This window comes from Mytilus californianus, unplaced genomic scaffold (genome assembly GCF_021869535.1).
Source record: "Mytilus californianus isolate M0D057914Y unplaced genomic scaffold, xbMytCali1.0.p SCAF_3, whole genome shotgun sequence".
Classification (NCBI taxonomy): domain Eukaryota; kingdom Metazoa; phylum Mollusca; class Bivalvia; order Mytilida; family Mytilidae; genus Mytilus; species Mytilus californianus.
Window position 1 is genome coordinate 49,025,106 of NW_026262679.1, and position 3,623 is coordinate 49,028,728.

General features: G+C 33.2%; 1 long non-coding RNA gene across 1 annotated transcript; it reads left to right on the forward strand.

Moving 5' to 3' along the window:
• The first annotated feature begins 383 nt into the window (after positions 1 to 383).
• On the forward strand, positions 384 to 2,138 carry LOC127733568 (uncharacterized). The gene is made up of 3 exons (XR_007997117.1): positions 384 to 432; positions 840 to 915; positions 1,801 to 2,138. It is a non-coding gene; the product is annotated as an uncharacterized LOC127733568 (long non-coding RNA).
• Positions 2,139 to 3,623: the final 1,485 nt, after the last annotated feature.

A 3,623-nucleotide genomic window follows, 5' to 3' on the forward strand; every position in this document is an offset into this window, starting at 1 on the left:
ATGCCCCACCTAGGGGCATTATGTTTTTCGGTCTGTGCGTCCGTTCATTCGTCTGTCCATCCGTCTGTTCGTTTGTTCATCCATATGTCCCGCTTCAGGTTAAAGTTTTGGTTAAAGTTTTTGGTCAAGGTAGTTTTTAATGAAGTTGAAGTCCAATCAACTTGAAACTTAGTACACTTGTTCCCTATGATATGATCTTTCTAATTTTAATGCCAAATTAAGAGTTTTGACCCCATTTCACGGTCCACTGAACATAGAAAATGATAGTGCCAGTGGGGCATCAGTGTACTATGGACACATTCTTGTTTTCTATTTTTCCATTTAAAACAAAATTAAACAAGGAATTTTTGTTTTTTCAGGATGAAAATACGCAAACAGGAAGTTGTAAAGAGATTTTTACCTCGTCTGAAGTGGTTCAATGCAAATCACGAGGTAATTCTTCTTAATTTATTTTTTATATTTAGAATGTCGATTTTTAATGGTCATAATATATCAAAAAGACCCAGTCAGCTATCTGGCCGTGACTTTAGAACTCTCAACTTGTGACCATTTGGGAAAATACACAAGAAAAAAATCCAATCAGAATGATGGATGTGATTATTCTGGGGAAATTGTTCTTGTTCAAAATTTTATCTTCAGAACACTGGTATCAGCAACGAAGGCTGATTTTTTAGAATGGCTGCTCAGGTGGATTACTTTTACGGAATATCTAAAGACACAAAATCCAAAATAGAAATGATCCAATATTTTATATTGCTTTTAAATATTCTTTCACATAGAAGTTGAAGAATGAATATCTCATGATACAAAACAAGATGATAATTAAATTTATTTTTCAGCTTCATTCAATGCTGGTATTCATAAAGTGCCATGATTAGATGAAGATTTAATGGAAAGACATTATCTGATGTTTAGGTAAGACAGCATTAATTACTATTAAAAACACTACACAAATGCATTGAAAAGAGATTAGTTGTATCCTTATATAAAATTCCCTTGTTAAAGAATTCTTGGTGACAGTTATTTCCCTTTTTTCTAACACTATATATTACTATATATTTTATACTCTCAAAACTAGTTGACACATGACAGTATTCAATTATTTTGTATAACCTACTGTAGCTATATTTTTAAACTGTAATTATTTCTAACATAAAATTACCACTCGGATTTTTCTACTTTGTGTATTACAATCCATTCCTAGAAGGGGAACAACTATTGCAAATAGAACATATGGGTGACAACAAAAGTTCATTAGTACTCTGAAATATGACTCATTGCTAAGGGAAATTTTTTTTTCATTAATAACTAATCATTTTGAAGACATTTTTATTACCAAAAAATGTGTGCATCATACAACCCTATTGATAAAGTAGTAACAATGCAATGCTCAGAAAATAATTATTTCAAGGGAGACAATTTTAGTAAATTTTTTTCTTACAATCATCTGATTTGCTCATAGGGCTGAAATAACATCCTGACCTGACACTGTATGTTTCAGTTTTTATGCAAGAACCACAGAATGCTTTTACCATTTGAAATATTTTTGGAATCTAAAAAAAAAACAAACATTAAATTGCCAGTGACCTGGCCAATGCATTGTAAACTGAAAGTCAATGTAATAGACACTAAATGATGTAAAAATCATTAGAACCTCTCTGTACTTAGCAGGAAAACATCATCCAAACTGTCAATGATGATCCAAGAGGAAATACTGGATGTGCAGGAACAGTGTTTTTATTTTATTTCTCCTTTTTATAGTGAAGAATTTTGTGATAAAATTTGTCATTCCATTTGTAGGTAATGTTTGATGTTTCCAATCCTGGACATATTGGGAAAACGGTGAAACAGAAGGATGGACATTAACAAACAGAACTTAGTTTTTAAAAGAGAGAGACACAGTTACAAAATATAACCCGGGAATTAATTTGCTGTAATAGAATATGGACTACAAACCACTAATGGACTCTGGAAAATGCTGTGCAAGGAAAAAGACTCAAAACAAATTGACTCAGGAATATGTTGTGCAAAACAAGAGACTTAAAAAACAAAAAAAAAGACTCAGGAATATGATGTGCACAATAAAAAAAAAATTTATTAAACAACAAAACAAAGGAATATTTTATACTTATTGACTGGGTATGATTGGAATAGAAAGTTATGTCCCCGAGATGCAACAATTGCCCTGAGGCATAGCCTAGGGCAATGGTTGTATCTGAGGGGACAATGAACTTACTATTCAATGAATATCCAGTCAGTCAGTGTTTTATTATACTGAAAGAGACAACGCGCAGACACAAAGTTATGCCAAGGACTGAAAGACACAGCTGACCAAAATTCATTTTTACATTTGTAAGAGACAACGGACACAAAGTGATGACAATTATCTGATTGTAAATATGCTTAATATGCCTTAATTAATTCTTCCAGATCTCCATGGGAAAGCAACGCAAATTGCCTGACTGAGCCATGATCCTGTCGTCTGATGCAACTTGGTGTGTGTTTGAACGAGTCAGGAATCTACGTTAATGATTGAGATGAATTTAGATAGTCCCGAATGAATTGTTAAAAACCTGTCAGCCAATCCCGTAGCTGTAGTTGAAATTTGGCGAAATATAATGACGCTTGCGGTCAAATAGTTTCATCTTGCCCTTGATAAAACTATTTGACCGCAAGCGTCATAATATTTCTCCAAATTTCAACTGCAGCTATGGGATTGTCTATTGGGTTTTTAACATTCATTCGGGACTATCTAAATTCATCTCAATTATTAATGTAGATTCCCGAGTCATTCGAACGCACACCAAGACGCATCAGGCGACAGGATCATGGTTCAGTAAGGGCGATTTGTGTTGCTTTCCAATGGAGATCTGGAAGGATTAATAAAGGCATATTAAGCACATTTACAATCAGATAGTTGTCATCACTTTGTGTCTGTTGTCTCTTACAAATGTAGAAATGAATTTTAGTCAGCTGTACACGTGTCGTTCATTCCTTGGCATAACTTTGTGTCTGCGCGTTGTCTCTTTCGGTATAATAAAGCACTTAATTACTGACTGGATATTTGTGGAATAGTAAGTTCATTATCCCCTCGCATACAACTATTGTCCTTGGCTATGCCTCAGGGCAAAAGTTGCACCTCGGGGGACAATAACTTGCTATTCCACTCATACTCAGTCAATAAGTATAAAATAGTGTTAAATTACACTAATGAAATAAAACTTTGTTTAGCATGTACTTTTTCAATCATTAGTTATAGTAATGAAATTAAGGAGAGAAAGTCGAATGTAATTTTTGAAAATGAAATGAGTGTAAGGAAGAGAGAGAGCTAGGTTTCATGAATATTTGTTCATTTTTTATGGTTGATTAAAAATGTATTTTTTCTTCTAAATTCAGATTTTGAAAGTCATCATGATAAAATGTAAGAGAGTATGATCATTTGTAAAGATTTATCCTGTTTCAACCATAAAGCTCATAATGTTATTACCATTTTTTTAAAGAGCGGTTTGACTAGACTGTCACTGCTACTGTTTTTTTGGCATTTATGGTTTAAACAAGATAAATCTAGGAGGAAGGAAAAATGCAGTGTATGAATGAGAGAAAGAGGGATTTGTAAAGGTCTA